This window comes from Rhinolophus sinicus, chromosome 5 (assembly GCF_057876585.1).
Source record: "Rhinolophus sinicus isolate RSI-liver-muscle chromosome 5, RSI-T2T, whole genome shotgun sequence".
Classification (NCBI taxonomy): domain Eukaryota; kingdom Metazoa; phylum Chordata; class Mammalia; order Chiroptera; family Rhinolophidae; genus Rhinolophus; species Rhinolophus sinicus.
In genome coordinates this window covers 100,392,934-100,410,541 of record NC_142505.1, presented here as the reverse complement: position 1 = coordinate 100,410,541, position 17,608 = coordinate 100,392,934, and the positions used below count along the sequence as shown (strand labels likewise).

Sequence of the window (17,608 nt, the reverse complement as noted above, 5' to 3'; positions counted from 1 at the left end):
GATGCATCAGGGGAATCATGGCGCCATGACACTGTCATGTTGTCCACCACAAATTTAATGCCTTTTCCATTTTAACTAAGCACTTCTCACACACAGTGGACATAACCTTTGCAGTTTGACGTGTGACAACAAAACTAGCACACATTTCTTGTTTTTTCTTCACAATTTCATGGGTAGAAGATCCATTGTTACCTCAGCAAACACTTTTTTTTTTTTTTTTCGTTCCTTATTAAGGTGAGAACTTTCACCTTTTCATTTAAAGACAGCACTTTAAGGCTTCATTTTGGCACATCTGAACTGCCAGCATCCCTACGCTTGTGCTTTGGGGACATTATTAAGTAAACTAAGGGTTACTTGAGCACAAACGGCAGGACAACAATAGATCTGAGAACCAAGATGGCTACTAAGTGACATGGGTGGGGAGTGTGTGTGGCACGGTAATGATGGATGAAGGCATGACTCACATCCTGGTGGGATGGAGTGGAACTCACAGGATTTCATCACAGTAATCAAAATGGCATGCAATTTAAACTTAGGAATTTTATTTTTGGAATTTTCCATTTAATATTTTTGGGCCATGATTGACCGCAGGCAACAAACTAAAGAAAGTGAAACTACAGATAAGGGGTGACTACTATAATGATAATCTCCCTCCATATCTGTCACCAACCAGCCAGCATTCCTGCCTCAGGCATCTAGCTTTACCAGTGATTTGAGTACACTGGCAGTTTGTTTTCTTTTTAACCTTTTATACTTATATATGTAAATATGTACACATATTCAAAACATATTTCATATGTATGTTTTATATATATATATATATATATATATATATATATATATATATATATATATATATGCACGTAATACCTTTGGGCATTTTTGCATCTTGTTTTGTTTTGTTTTAGCATTATATCTGGTAGATTATTCCATGTCAATACACAAAAAGTTCCCCTGTCCTTTTTTTGGTTATATATTATTCTGTTATATGGATGTAACATAATTCATGTCAACGAGATTTTTATTGTGGACTTTTGTTTCCATTTTTTGCCAAAAATAACCTTCAATAAATATATTTTCATACATAAGTGATTTCTAATAAATTCAAGGGTAATTATCAGGTATAAGTATATGTCTTGATAATTTTGATACACAATAGTCATGTACAGAAGGTATAGAGCTTGATAGCCCCACCAGCAATTTATAAATGTCTGCATTCTATACCCACAACAATACTGAATATTATCAAATATTGGGGTGTTGAAATCTTTAAAATGCACTGAAAGTAATCCTCTGTGATCTGAGTAGGAAACACATTTTTTCCCCATTTGTCTTTTGCTTTTGAATGTGTTCATGGTATTTTTGGGCCATGCATGCCAGCACGCCCTCACCCATGCCTAGTATCTAGTGTTCCTCTGATTTAGCAATTTAAAATCTTCCAAAGAGGGCAGGGAGAAGACAGCAGTCTGGCTGTGCAATTCTCAGGCTGCTGTCACCAATTTCTGACTTCCCTGTACCTGATCCTCTGGAAATAAACATTCCTGAGACTTTTTGTGTTTTGAACTAATAATCTGCTTGTCTCTAAGATCCCCATTTTAAGTTTCTGCTAAGGGATGAACTACGCATACACTGCACTCATTTCCAAAATTTAATTTTTGTAATTTATCCTTTTATTTCTTTCCATGTGTATTTGTGCCCTTTGACATCTTTTTTTTTTTTTTTTTTTTTATGTCATTAAAATAATGGGGCTATTGAGAGGGTGCATAATCTATACGCTTGCTTCTAAGGTGAGATTTTTTTAGATCTGTTTTAAATGAAATATACATACAGAAAACTACAAAAATCATCAGTATGCAACTCAATAAGTGATAACAAATTAAGCACTCCCATTTGCTTTCCAGGGCAGCTCTACCTCCATAACCACAATCTACATCCTCGAAAACATTTATGGACAACAGTATAAGACAATAATTAGGACATATTATTTGAAAATTCTCTGAACTACAATGATCTGGGTAAAATTTTGACTCTGACAGTTATTAGTTTTGTGACCTAAAGAAGGTTTCTTGACCTTTCCAAGCATAAATCTGATTACATTACTCTTTTGCTTAAAACCTTTAATGTAGGGTTGCCAGATTTAGCAAATAAAAATACAGGATACCCAGCTAAATTTGAATTTCAGATAAACAATGAATACTTATTTGAGTATAATTATGCCTCATGAGCTATTTGGAGCATATTTATACTAAAAAAGTATGCATTGATTATCTGAAATTCAAATTTAACTGGCGCCCTGCATTTTTTTCTGGCAACTCATCTTTAATGACTTTTTTCCCCAATGTACCATAAATAAAAAATAAACTCTTTAATCTATCCTGTGTCTTTAGAAAACCATAACTTCTCTAGTCTCGTCTATTTCTATCACGGTATCTCATGCCATTCTTTTCAAGTCATACTATATTCTAGCCATACTGGTTTTCTCTTAATTCTTCCAATATATCATTTTTTTTCTTTGTCTCAGAGACTTGGTCCCTTATATCCCTGACTTTCTGCTCCTTCTCATGCTTCACCTCTCACCTTAAATGCCCTCTCTCTTCCAAGAGACCATCCCATCCACCTATCTAAATAGATTCCCTACACCATGTGCCTCCACAAGGCCACAAGTCGTTAATTATCCATTTCTTTGTGTTTTTGTTTTCTGCCTCTCTCATAATGCTAGCTACTTGAGGGCAGGGACCTTGTCTGCTTCACTCAGCAGTGCTTCTGGCTCATAAAAATTTGATAAATAAACACTTTTAAATATATATATTTAAAAATAAATATGACCAAGCGTGCTCATTTGTGAATGGAAACAAATATTATCTACCTCAAAATATTGTGGCTAGTAGATAAAGTATTGCCCACAGAGTATATAGCTATATAATTGACAGTATATGCGATCAATAACTAATAGTTACTTTTTACATCTATCTACTAATATTCTCGTGAAATGATGATTTTATTGTGGAATAGAGCCTTGTGATATTTTTTGTAGAAAATCAACAAAGGCACAAAGGGAGGCATCTTTGAAGAGTCCTTTCGATGCCTATTAATACTAAAACCAACCCTCTCTATGTGTTTTCATAATATACTTTTTTCATCTATACGGACAACTCCAGATTGTTTTATTAACACATTCTGTAAATACATCAACCACTTTATTCTTATTGTAATAGACCATCCACAATTGACTTTAGGACTAGTTATCCTATGCTTGCCCTTTAATCTTCTTGCTTTCCTTCCTCTTCCCTTCATCCCTCTGTCTCACCCTTCCTCCCTACTTCTTTTATCCCTCATAACTAGTATTAATTAATGTCATAAAATAAACATCAACCTTTCCTCAATTTTAAAATTTATTCTTGAAGCTCCTATTTTCATTCTCCTTTCTTCCAAATTGTATTGCCCAAATTTTGCCTTGACAATTATCCTCCCAGATCATTATTAGCTTTAGCAGAGACTGGTATCTTTTGTCAGGGAACCCAAAATGAACACAGTATTAAAAAAAAAAAAAAAAGGAGGTAGTCTGCCCATCTTTAGTTATTATTTTCTTTGCAATTGACACAATTAGAGCATCATTGGGACATTTTAAACTACTGAAAATTTATATTGCAATTTGTGATTATTATTCACTGAACAACTATTCCATGTAAAGCATTGTGCTAAGCCCCATAGTGGGGCACAAGCTGCTCATTTAATCAGTGACATAAATAAAAATCAATGAGATAAACCTCTTAAGGACATTAGAAACATATGCATGGGATAGTATGAATATTTGGAATATGAAAAGATCAGTTACCCAAGAGAATCAATAATATTTGGAGGAGAATGTGGGTCTTGAGGAAGCATATAAAGGATGGTTAATATATGTATGTAAAGAATAAAGAGAATAAGAATATTCTTACCTATTACATGTAGAACACATATTGTTATTCAGATATTTCAAAATAACTATTTATTGGCTATAGGCCAGTCTCATACAGAACCTTCCAAAACAATCCTGAATTTATCCACTGTAAGTTATAGTACTACAGTAACAAATGGGTTCAAAAATCTAAGTAGTGCACAATTACAGAGATGTACGTATTTCTCACTTCCATTACATGTCCTTTGCCGAGTATCTATACTTTGTCCCACATCTTATTTATTCTGGACCCAAGACTTAAAGTAGATTCCTTATTAAGGAATGTGTGGAGGGAAAAGGAAAGTAGTAGATCCTCTTCTTAAAAGGGCTGCTCAGAAGTGGTACACGTCACCTCAACTCATATTTACTTGCCAGAGAAAGTCAGATGGTAAAGCCTAGTATTATCGGGGCTACAAAGAAGGGAAGCATACTTGTCAAAAACTCCCCTATGTCTGAGCCATGTATTACAGGAAATGTGAAGATATTAAGTATTGATTAGATACGAAGTTTGCTTAACTTCGAGGTCATACTAATGTTGATTATAGATTACTTACACATCTTTATTGCCTTTGCCTGGACGCTTTAAGCAACTGAATTAACATGCTCTTTAAATGCCTGGATTTGGGAGACATTTTTGGACAGGACATTTTAAGAAATTCATTTTCTAAACCTGTGGAAGCCCAATAGCACATCTCCAAAATTCTTTGCTGTCCACAAGCATTAATGGGGAGGAAGTATGAGAGAAAAATGGCTATGGATTGACTGGGTGAATGGGTCCCTGGGAAGAAAGGGAATGCAAAACGAAATATCACTGGACAACATATTGTAATATCACAACTACAAAGGGAAACGGTGCCTCCATTAGGCTGCTAGCCATATTCATTTGATAATTTTCAGATTATCTGTTAAAATAATTCTCTCAAATGTAAGCCAAATGACTTTCAGTTGATTATGAAAAAATTAGCTAATAGGAATTTCAGTTTTAAATTCCACATACCACTTGTGATATCATGGAGTAGCACTCTTTGAAAGCAGCGTTTTACCCTTTTTTAATGATTTATTGCTACATGGAATTTGGTTTTGTGATACATAAAGCAAACGGTTTTCAACCTGGAAGGTGGTGCTCTGTAGGACTTTTGAGTCATAGTTGATGAGCTTTAAGAATGTCAGTGGACATTGTACTGTCCACAGAAAATTATAAACATTCAAAGAGTAAGGGGAACCTATATTCACATTGTATGTAAATCAAAACCAATATAAAAGTGCCTTTAATACTGCTTGGTTTTGACTCCATGGTCAGGTTACAAGTTAAGGAAACCAGCCAATGCAACAAGGCTAGATAAAGATAAATTAAGAGAAATTTCATAAATCACGTGAACCATAAATTCTGTTCCATAGTGCTGCTATGTTATCGATCATCAAATAAATAGATGAAAAAACACACAAAACAAAATAAACAAACAAACAAACAAAACACACAAAAAACCACTACAATTTATGGACATTTACAAATGCTAGATTTTTACACACACCATCTCATTTAATCCTCACCACAACCCTGCAAGTTGGATGTTGATACTAGTAACATTTACAAAAAAGGAAATTAAAGGTGATAAATCAATTAAAAAAGGAGATGTTATACAGCACGTAATTGATGGAGACTGGGTTATGATCCCAGATACAGCTGATTTCAAATGTCTTTCCAAGACCACATAATGTCTCTTATAGAGAATAAGATAGAAAGATTTAAATTGTAAAATTTATCGAAGTTAATGTCTTCTGAGTTTAATCTTGTTCTGTTTATACCTTTCAAATGGAGAACCTGAAACGAGGACTACAAATTAAGCACTTGCTTATATTTAGTTATATAAGTTTTAAATTCCTGCAATGGAAAAACATTACAACTAATTTCTTAAAAATCCATTTTATAGAAAAGATCCGAAGTAAAGGCCAGGGTTCTGTTTTTTGTTGTTGTTGTTTTTTTTCACGTTAAGTGTCACTTTCCCAAGGGCCAAAGCATATTAGGAAGGATGCAGGATAAAATTTTCATGACAAATGTTGGTTAACTTCTAGATAGAGATTTTTTTTTTTCCAGCCATTTGTACATACTAGATGAATCACAAAAAAGGTAAGGTCTACCTGGGTAATTAATTTAAATTATTATTATCATTACAATTGTAATACGATTCATATTGTATTAAAGATTTTTTTTATACTGTAAGAACTGCATTGCCCTGTATCCTTTGCAAAACTAATAAAAATTAATAATAGACACTTGGAGAGATTATCATATAAAAAAAGCACTAGAGGGTATCACAGAAGTGTTTTTTCCTCCCTTCATGTGACATTAATCAACTTTAAAGTAAAAATGCAACCTTTAAGTATATATCCCAATTACTAAGGTGGCCTTTGCTTTTATGTTGTTTTTTGTTTGTTTGTTTCAATTCTTTGTAATGGGCAATTATAACATTACCAAGACATTATTTTTAGGTTGTGTGCCTCTTTTTTTAAATCAAAGGGGAAGAACACAATTGGGTCTGTGTTAAAAGCCCACTGACTATTATATTTCTAATTATATAAGAAAAAACAAGAAAACAAAAACACCAGGTCAGAAAGTGTTCTAGATCATTTCATATATAATAAATATTATATTTTTAAAAATCGTATGCTATGAACCAACAGTAATTCAAACAGAAAACAGCAAAGTTCATAAAGCACCTCATTTAATGTAATTTGTCCTGTATAGTATACAGTATCTGCTGCGGATTCTATTTTCTGTCCTCATCAAAGGCTTCTATCAGCAGGCGCTTCCTATATACATTTTTAAAGTAAGACCTTGCCTAAGGATGTTAGTATTCTGCTCCACATTTATCATGTGGAAGGAAACAGACAAAAACAGGCCAGATGATCTATACTGCAAGGACACAGTTAAGAACTTGGATGGTTAAAAAACATCTGAAACTTCAGTCATGCCCTTGAACTTCAATCTCTGCATTTAAAAAAAATGATTTTGAAGTAACATGTATAAAAATGCAGAGAGGGAAATAACAAATTCTGACTGAAATGAATCAAAATTATTTCAGATTATTTTATCTCAAAAGCACAAAGTATACAGAATATATATAATGTAATAAAAAGAAAAGATACGGCTTTGAATCCCTCTCTTCAAGTTACTAGCTATGACTCTGGGTATTTGTTTAATATGGATAAAGAAAATGTGTAGAGTCGTAAGTATACTGGGGCATGAATCACAGCCGCAGATGTGGAGTAGTTGGTCAATGGATGCTACTGATTCTTATTCTTTATATCTGCATTTTCTATGTCTCTGTTCCTAAAACTTCTGCTATCTTGGACTCCTGCTTCATCTTTTGTTCTATGCCTACACCATTCACACACAAGTCTCTGAAATGTATTAATCTTCTCCAATCCCATTGTCCCCACTCCTCTTAATGGAACTGCTGTACCAGCCTTTTTATACAATCTTCTTCCCGGAACCTGATTTTGCTCAGTCTGTTCAAGGATTTCTGGATTCTTATCCTGACCACCTATTCTGAATTCTCTTGTGTGTTATGCTTAGAATTATGTTCCACAAAACTCCAGTCTGTGTCTTTTTGTCTTAAATGCCCTGCTACTACATTTCTGTAAATTTCACTCAACTAAAAGGCAAACGCCGTCTTCTCCATAAATGTTTTCCAAATCTTCTTAGTTTTCAATAATCCAACCCTCCTCTCCATTTCCAAATTTCAAGATAACATTATTGTCCTATTATAAAAGGTACTGTAGTTATTTTAGAAAATACACAACAGCTTATAATAAATTATCATGTACAATTCCACAACAGAAGGCCATTATTTGTATATAGACTGTATACCTCTAGTGGAGAAAGCACCACGATATATGGTATCTTTTATACATGTGTCTACCTGATTAATTTTGAATGAATATGTAGAATTCAATTGCTAGGTAGAACTATTTGAAAAATTCTGCAACTTTTGTTTTATATTGACAAATTGATCCCAGAATATTATATAAATTTATATCTTATCAACTGTGTATGACGATGCCTCTATCCTCACATATCTGCCATCACTGGAAACTTTACAAAAATGTTTCTGTATTTAAATTCTCCATAATTAAAATATTCTTCTAAATGAATAATTGAAAAATGTTTCCCCAAAGTTGTTTCAAATTTTAGTTGTTCTGTTATTAGGGAAGCTAAACAATTTAGTCCTATATGTTTGCCATTTCTTTTTCTTTACTTGTAAGCTGTCTTTTTATACCTTTTTGCTCAACATTTTCTTCTTAAATTATGATCTTTCTCTCAAATTTTCTTAACAGCCATTCATAGGCAAAAATCACAAAATATACTTCCAGCATTTTCACCACTTTTACTTTGTTATGGTATCGGTTTGAAGTCTAGATATTCTCATTTTTATGTATTTCTGCATTTACATATTTTTCATTTATGTTTTTTGCCTTTGAATTTATAAACATTTTTTATACTGTAAGTTTGAATTGATATATAATGATATTTTATTCCAGGTTATTTAACTGTTTCATACTGATATTTTTTTCTATTTTACTCTTTATCTTGAGGGGTTCTTTGTGTGTTTTTGTTGTTTTTTTTTGGTTCATAGAAATTATGCCACACCCATTCATATGTTGAGATCCTTGTGCTCAGTAACTCAGAATGTGACTGTATTTGGAGATAAGAACAAAAGAAGATAATTAAGTTACAAATGAGGTCCTCTGAGTGGCCCCAAACCCAATATAACTGCTGTCCTTATAAGAATAGTATGTGAAACCAATGGAATCAGATGACATCTACAGTCCAGAAGAGAGACCTCCAGGGGAAACCAACTTTTCTGACACTTTGATTTTGGATCTCTAGACTTTAGAACTGTGAGGAAATACATTTCTGTTACTTATGCAACCCAGTCTATGGTACTTGTATGGCAGCCCTAGCAAATTAATATAGTATGGGGGGATATAGTTTTCGTCTCTGATAAATAATGCACAATTTTTTTCAACATTCTTCATATGTGGTACTTTTCATCAATGAATTAAAATCATGTAATAATTCTTATATATAGCTATATCGGTTTCTTGGGTATTTTATTCTGTTAATTGTGGATCTACTTTATCATATTTTAAAAAATTGGTTCATGCAGTCATCTTTCCTTACTCTTTTTCTTTTTTTCTTTTTTTTTTTTTTTCTTTTTTAAGGAGGGTGCAGCTCACAGTGGCCCACGCGGGATTGAATCGGCAACCTTTGGTGTTATCAGCACCATGCTCTAACCAACTAAGCTAACCGGCCACCCTGTTCCTTACTTTTTTAATTTAAAAACTTATTGACTCTTCTCAAGCATTTATATTATATTTAAAATACACTTTTGAATTAGGCAATCAAGCTTTGAAAAATAATACTAATGAAAATTAATTACAATTGCATTACTTTAAGCAGTAGTAATTTGGGAAGACTGATTTCTTAGGCCATTGAGTATGTCTTTCAATTAATAGTGACTCTTTTATTTATTTAAGTCTTCTTTTAGCCTTTTCATAAAATTTGGAGTTTTCTTCATATAAGGCCTGTATATTTCCCCTATATGTTTTCCAGTGTTTTATTAAGTTATACATTTTGTATCAGGCATCACACTGAACAGTCACATTAATTCTCATAACTTATCTAACTTGTATAATAAAAAAATGACAATTTTGATCTCCTTTCTCCATGTATACCAATTATTACTATATTTTCTTATTATATCAGGTAAGAATTCCATTATACTGAAACTAAGAATGGTGATACAAGAAACACTGTTTTAGGTAATTTATTCATTAAACTTCAAAACAGCTATCCACTTCCTTGGCTGCATACAATTTACATAATAAATTAATAAGTCTATGAGTAAAACGTTCACAACTCCAAAAGACAACCATCAGTCACTGCATTAGTCAATGAAAACTTTTATTTTCTACTGAAGATGGCTTTAATAATCAGATATGAGCCACATTATTTTTCAACCCTTCATTTATGAGGGTTACTTTCACAAATTATTTTAGTTGGAGTAGATTTGGAGACTCCCGCCCCTTCCCATCCACCACCGCGTGTGTGTGGCGCGCGCACACACACACACACACACACACACACACAGTTTTACAAGCACAAACTTAAAAGAGATTCACTCAAGGTCCAGGTTTCATGATCATACATAACTTGATCCCTGCTTCTACCATGGTGATCTACTTCTCCTAACAAAAAATGATTCATAATGAGTATACTCAACCAAAAACTCCATAAAGATGTAATAACATAATTTTTGTAACATAAATACTCATACTTTAAAATCTGGCCTTCTTTGTATGGCACTTAGCACTTTCTACATTGGAAAGTGTGTGTGTGTGTGTGTGTGTGTGTGTGTGTGTGTGTGTGTAACTATACATGTCTTATTTCCTATAATAGACCAAAAGCTCCTAAGTGCAAAATCCACGTCTGATGTATATCTTCTGAGGCTACTCCAAACCTTCTACATTTAAATAATGTTTGGTGACTGAATACAATTTATTATTTTGTTTTCTGACATTTTTATTTACTCAGTGCTTTGTTTCTCAATAGTTATAAATTAATCAATGTGTTTTTCCCTGTCACTTGTATTAGAAGTATATTTATAGCTAGTTCTTAATTGGTTTGTTATCTATCTTCAGGGAGAGTTGTATCTTTTTGTTAATTCCCCAAATATATTAATATAAAAAATGTTATTTAATATTGGGGCAAGGAACATCAATTTCTGTCCCCTAAGATTCATTGTTAGTCATCTCAGATATTCAGCAATATTTACAGATACTTTTTTGAGAGCAATTGGTTACATATTTCTCTTTTCTAATTTTTCTGCAAATTTGTTCTATTTGTTTTATAAATTATAAATAACTTTAAATTTTTAATAAACTGTATAATCTAAACACATTTGTATGAATAAAATTATAAATTTAAATACACTATGCTTACAATTGTAATAAGCTGCATAAGACCAGTCCTCAAAAGATAAATTCACATTAAACTGAAGCATCATGAAAAATGCATGCAAAATGCAATAGGAAGAAATATAATTACTCTGGATTTAAAAATTTGCATGGGGTGGAAGAGAATAAAAATCTATCAAGTTCCTAGATTATGTTATCTTTATTGAGACAAACTATAAGAAACTGATAACGATTAACACTATTACTCTTAAAATAAAATAACGATGAAAAATTAGCTTTGGGGGGGGAAATGAGCTTTGGCCCTAACTGTATTTTGTTGGTTAATCCACTTGTCTGGGTACATATAAGAAACACAGTCTTGTAAAAATACAGAGCTTGCCATTATTTAACTAACTTTGATAAGTCATATAAATTCTCCTAATAGTTAAGTTAATATAGAGACACATTTCCATTCAGAATCCTTATAAATTCCCCCCTTTGCTCACACATCCATACTTTAGGGTCCCTGTATTAGGGCTTCTGCTAGGGTTTCCATGACAAAGTACCACAGACTGGCTGGTCTCAACAACAGAAATTAATTTTCTCACAATCCTGAAGCCTAGAAGTCCAAGATCAAGGTGCTCGCAGGATTGGTTTCTTCCATGGTCTCTCTCTTTGATTTGTAGATGAGTGTCTGCTCTCAGTATCTTCACTTCGTCTTCCCTCTGTACATATCTGTGTCCTAATTTCCTCTTTTTATTAGGTCATCAGTCATGTTGGATTAGAGCTCACCCTAAAGCCCTCATTTTAACTTAATTATCTCTGTAAAAATCCTATCTTCAAATACAGTCACAATCCGAGGTACCGAGGATTAGGACTTTTGTATATATTATATAATGTATACATGGGTATAATTAATTTTGGTGGGGCATAATTAAGGCCATAAAAGTCACAGTCTTGAAGTAATTTTATCCAGTGCCCTTCATACCATCCCATCTATGCATGTCTCTAAAAATTTCTGTTTTGCAATAGGCTCTCAAAATATATTATTCCCCAACCTAGTTAATACAATCTGCTTTATATTCTTCTTCTTCTTCCTCTTTTCCTTTCCCCTTTCTCCTTTTCCTTCTTCTTCTCCTTCTCCTTATTCTCCTTTTTAACATCCTAGAGGAAAGTGACTACCTTCCCCCATTGTTTTTTACCCTATAGGAATTTGCAATAATTATATCTATTTCGTAGGATTTTTGTGCAAATTATACAGTGTATACAAATATGGCATGGTAACTGACACATTATTATCACTCATAGTTCAGCAAATGATCATTATTCCTCATCAGCCTCTTCTCCCTCATATCTACTCCCCTTTACACACACCATCCACATTCATAAACAGACACACATGCACCACACACAAACCATTCTGAATATATATATGTGTGTATATATATATATATATATATATATATATATATATATATATATATACACACACACACACACACACGTATATATAGTGGCTAGATAGCTGCTCTAACTGAATGTGTTGAACTTTTCTCATTTTCCTCCATGGAAGATACAATATGTTCAAATGAAAAATATATAACACCATAAACTTCTATGGATTTTTTTCAGTGTTTTATAGAAATGCTCTCAACGTCCATACTGACAGAATATTAATATGAATATAGATTTTTACTAACTAATTTTAATAAATAATAGTATCTGCCATATCCTAAATAGATCTGTGTTTTTGACTATGTTCTAGGTACTTAATATACATGATTGGATTTGATATGATGATAATTATGTAATGTAGGTATTATGTCCACTACTTACTCTTGGTTCTTTTGCCATAAATTAGTTGGGCATATATGTATGGATTTATTTCTGGGCTTTCTGTTGTAGTCTATTGATCTATGTGTCTGACTTCATGCCAATACCATACTATTTTGATTATTATAGCTTTGTAATATAATTTGAAATCAGAAAGTGTGATGCCTCCAGTTCTGTTCTTTCTCAAGATTACTTTGGATTCTCAGTGTCTTTAGTGATACCACATAATTTAAGGATAGTTTGTTCTATTTCTGTGCAAAAAGTGACATGGAATTTTTAATGGAGACTTCAATGAATCTGTACGGTGTTTTGTGTAGTATAGACATTTTAACAATATTACTTTTCCCAATCGATGAACATAGTATATCTTTCCATTTATTTGTGTCTTCTTCAAATTCTTTCATAAATGTCTTACAGTTTCAGGGTATTGGTCTTTCACCTTCTTGATTGAATTTATTGCTAGTTACTAAAAAAATTGTTTTTGATGCAATTGAAATTGGATTATTTTCTTATTTTTCCCCCACATAGTTTGTTGTTGGTGTATTTAGAAATGGAACTGAATTTTGAATATCAACTTTATATCCTGCAACCTTACTGAATTTGATTATCAGTTCTAAAAAATTTTGGTGGAGTCTCTAAGTTTTTCTATATACAACATCATATCATCTGCAAATAGAAACAGTTTTCTTTATACCTTTCCACTTTTATTTACATATATATATACATATATATATATATATATATATATATATATATATATACATACATACATATATATGTATATATATAATTTCTCTTTTGATTTCTTCTTTGACCTATTGATTGTTCAGTAGGATGTTGTTTAATCTCCACACATTTGTAAGTTTCCAGTTTTCTTCTTCTAACTGATTTCCAGTCTCATACCATTGTGGTCACAAAAGATACTTCATATGATTTAAATCTTTCTTTCTTTCTTTTTTTTTAAATTTATTAAGACTTGTTTTGTGGCCTAACATATGAGATAACCTGGAGATTTTTCCATGTATACTTGAAAAGAATATGTATTCTGTTGCTTTTGTATGGAATGTTCTGTAAATGTCTGTTAAATCCCTAATCTAATGTATCATTTAAGTTCAATGTTTCCTTATTGATATTCTGTCTGAATGATCTATCCATTGATTAAAATAGGGTACTGAAGTCCCCTACTATTATTGCATTGGTGTGTATTTCTCCCTTTAGGTCTGTTAAAATTTGGCTTATATATTTAGATGCTCTTATGTTGACTACAGAAAAATTATAAATGTTAGATCCCGTTATTGGATTGGCTGTTTGTCATTATTAAAAACAAACAAACAAACAAACAAACAAACAAAAACACCTTTTTTTGCCTCATATTAGTCTTTGTCTTCAAGTCTATTTTTGTCTGGCATAAGTAGAGCTACCCTGTTTTTTATTTCTTTTGTATGAAATATATTTTTCCATCCCTTCACTTTCAGTCTGTGTGAGTCCTTAAAGCTGGTGTGGGTCTCTTGTAGGCAGCATATAGATTTCTTGTTGGCTTGTTTGTTTGTTTTATCCATTAACCCATTCCACTCAACTTCTGTTGATTGGAAAAGTTAGTCCATTTTAATCTAAAGTAATTATTGATAGGTTTGGACTTATTATTGCCATTTTTTTTTTTTATTGTTTCCTGGCTATTTTGTAATTCCTTTACTCTTCTTTATTTGATTTCTTCATTTGTCATCTGATGCTTTTCTTTCTCAGGCAGAGTATTCTTGCCTGGTAGTTTTTTTGTTTGTTTGTTTGTTTGTTTTTGTTTTTCTTTCAGCACTTTAAATATATCATGCCATTCACTTCTAGCCTACAAAGTTTCTTCTGAAAAATCTGCTGTTTTTCTTATGGGAGTTCCCTTGTACATACAACTTGTTTTTCTGTTGCTGCTTTTAAGATTCTCTTTGTCTTTACCTTTTGACAATTTAATTATAATGTGTCTTGGTGTGGGTCTCTTTGAATTCATCTTATTTGGAATTTTCTGGACTTCTTTGATGTCTGTTTCTTTCTGCAGGTTAAGGAAGTTTTCAGCCATTATCTCTTCAAATAAGCTTTCTCTCCCTTTCTCTCACTCTTCTTTTTTTGGGAACTATATGAGAATATTGGTCCATTTCATGGTGTCACATAAGTCCGTTGAGCTAGTTTCACTCTTTTTTTTTAACAATGTGTTTGTCGATCTTTTTCTTCCACTTTATCTGCTCTTCTCTTGATCCTACTCTATTGAATTTTTCAGTTCAGTTATTGTATTTTTAAGCTCTATGATTTCTGGTTTGTACTTTTCATATTCATGATTCATTGAAATTCTCACTTTGTTCATGCATTAGTCTTCTGACCTCATTGAAACTTTTATAACTATGATGTCAAACTCTTTATCCAGAAAATCACTTAACTCCATTTCATTAATCTATGTTTGTTGGACTTTATCATATTCTTTTGTTCAGAACATTTTTTTTCCATTTTTTTTTTAAAATAAATTTATAGACTCTCTGTGTTAGATGATTTCTGTGTATTAGATAAAAGAGACACTTCTCCTAGTCTTTAATGAATGGTCTCATGTAGAACATGAAACTTATCATTCAGCCTGACATAGCTCTTGCTTGTCTCACAAATCTCTGTGATTGCCTAAGCTGCTTTCTTTGTTCTTTGGGGTCCAATCAGTTGATGGTATGCCAAGATTTGTCAGTGTCCCAAAGAGAAGAATTTCTGTCATCACCTAGATTCCGGCTGCTTGGAAGCCAGACCCATAGGCAGCAGCTTCTGAAGTATGCAAATAGATCTCTTTCAAGGAAGTGCTGGGAGACTGGCTTGTCTGTCTGCTCTCTCTGCTTGATCCCTGGAAGGATAGGTGGTTATGAAATGTTTTTGTTTGTTTGCTTGCTTTCTTTTTGTTTGTTTGTTTCCTACAGTCCCGGTGGACCTGCAAATGCAAGTGCCACTGGCCAGCAGAGCCAAGCAATGAGGGATATATCCTCTGGGTAGCAGCTCCAAAACCAAGGTGCCTGATGTGTGTACAAGCAGGTTTCAGGGACATAAACACAAATTTTAGTTCCAGTCTTTGGTGAGGACTACAGTTGGTCCATATATTTGTGTTAAATTAGGAGCCTAACTTTCAGGCTAAAGCTTTAAGATATGCAAATATACCTCTTTCTGGAAAAGACAGGGGGATGGCATTTCCATCTGCTGCCTCTGCAGTGAGCCCTACCAGATAGTCACAGAGAGCCTGTGGAGCCTGTTAAGTCTCTGGAGACTGTTAAGAATTGTTTCTTTGTTTACTATAGTCTTGTGCACCCTGTGGATACAAGCCTCCATTGGCAGTAGGAGCTAGGTGTTTGGGAGACCCATCTCTCAGGCGGAAGTCCTAAAAATTGGTGTGGTAGATCCAAACTTTTTGGTCCTCAGGGAGAATCTGGGATTTTAGAGTTCTCTGCTCTAGATCCTATGTCGCTGTGCCAGGGGTGGGGTTGATGGTGAGATTGTGTCTCTGCCTGTCCTACTCCTTTCATTGTGGTTTTTTCCTCCTTCTCCCAATGTGTAGGAGTCACACAGCTAATTTCTGGATTTCCTTTAGAGGAAATTGTTCCATATATAGCTATAGATTTGGTGTGTCCATGAGAAGAGGTGAGTTCAGGGGTGTCCTATGTCACCACCTATGTCACCACCATGAGAAACTAAAGCACTTGATAGCATCCTGGAAGCCCATAATGTATTTAAAAAACAAAACAAAACCAACCAACCAAACAAACAAACAAAAAAACTGGACACCATTCTCCATATTTTCATTTGTTAACAATGTGTTCATTTGGGCAGGAAAAAGGCAAGAAAGTGGATTCCCTTAAAAGCTGCAACAGCTGATGGTATTGAGCATTAGAAATTTTCCTTCCACAGATGTATTTTGTACACTTTTGAATAGAGCATGGAGAAATAGTGAGCAGATGTCCTCACCCCTCTGTGAGATTACAAGTACCTTGATGACAGGGCAAAGATCACACAGCTCATTGTAGCACTTTCAAACTCTCAGGTCACAAACTATCAGCTTACTCTGTGTTGACTTTTCACAATGCCCTATATATTATCTCATTAATTCTCACAAACCCCTGTGAAAATGGACCAATTATTATGTGATAATCATTGCACAGAAGAGAAACTGAGACCCAGAAAGAACTAGTTAGTATTCAAATTAATTGCATCCCACACTTTTAGGTATTCTATAAATAGTTCATAATTCTGCCTCTCAGTTCTATTGGAAAATGATTATAAAGATGAATGTGAGAACACTTGGTTTGGGTTTCTATAAGAGCAAACTCCGAGGAAGGATTCTAATTCAAGTGGTTTATTTGGAAGGTAAAGATACTACAGCAAGGTGAATGAGGCAGTAAAGCAAGGACAGGAAGACAACCGAGAAATGCGTTACCAAGTCAAATATCATGATGAGCAAAGAATGCCATCTTGCTGGAATAATCTGGGAGCCAATCTAAAACTCAGACCCAGGAGTTCTTCCACCCAATGGGTGAGGATCGAGGGTATTTGAACCCCAATCCCCTATGTGTCATTGGTTGAGGGTTGCCCCTGGTAGATTTTTGGTGCATTACAATTTTTGACTTACTCTATAGGAATAAAAGTAGCTTCCAGCAGCAAAAGAAATTCCTTTAGCAAGGACATTCAGTTGCTGGCAGTGGGAAATTTGATCAGTATGCTCTTAAGTGCTAATCATTGGGTCTGTGAAGGGACACCACCAACACTGGCTACATAGATCTTGGTACAATACCACAACTCAGAGCTGATGGCTTTTTTGAAACAGAGGTAATTTATTTGTAGCAGAAGTAGGTCGGACCTGAATGGGTGGAC

At 33.6% G+C, this 17,608-nt stretch overlaps 1 long non-coding RNA gene across 1 annotated transcript in view; it reads right to left on the bottom strand.

Annotated features, from left to right (window-relative positions):
• LOC148758296 (uncharacterized) overlaps positions 1 to 17,608 on the bottom strand; it is a 1,912,057-nt gene that overhangs the window by 1,033,762 nt on the left and 860,687 nt on the right. The gene's annotated exons all lie outside the window — the stretch shown is intronic.